A 487-nucleotide genomic window follows, 5' to 3' on the forward strand; every position below is an offset into this window, starting at 1 on the left:
CAAACTGCCAAGGGTTAAGATATTTTTTATTAAATTGGATAAAAAACAAATGCAAAATAATGGCGTTTATTTCGGTGATAAGTAAACAGAAACAAAAACTACACAGAATTACATTTTACATGATTGTAATGTCACATACTTTTAATATTGATATTATACAAAACTATGTTCTGAACCTGAAAAAAAAATGGATTTCATGTGTGTGTGCCTTTTGCATTGTGTTCGTGTGCAAATTTAAATTTGAAATAAAATTTTCATTAAAACAATTGAAAAATGTAAAAGTGTGTGTGTGTTTATATATATATATATATATATATATATACATAAAAATGTCAAAAATGAATATACATGCATACATATAAACATTTAAAAAAAGGGATAATGGTGAAAATAACGTACTTTTTATTTACAAACGTACTTTGTTTATTTTATGCTATACCGTTTTTTTTTAACATAGAAATTGTATTTCATGTGTATTTGTATTATT

The sequence above is a fragment of the Sinocyclocheilus grahami genome, unplaced genomic scaffold, assembly GCF_001515645.1.
Source record: "Sinocyclocheilus grahami isolate Dianchi unplaced genomic scaffold, SAMN03320097.WGS_v1.1 scaffold290.1, whole genome shotgun sequence".
NCBI classification, from domain to species: domain Eukaryota; kingdom Metazoa; phylum Chordata; class Actinopteri; order Cypriniformes; family Cyprinidae; genus Sinocyclocheilus; species Sinocyclocheilus grahami.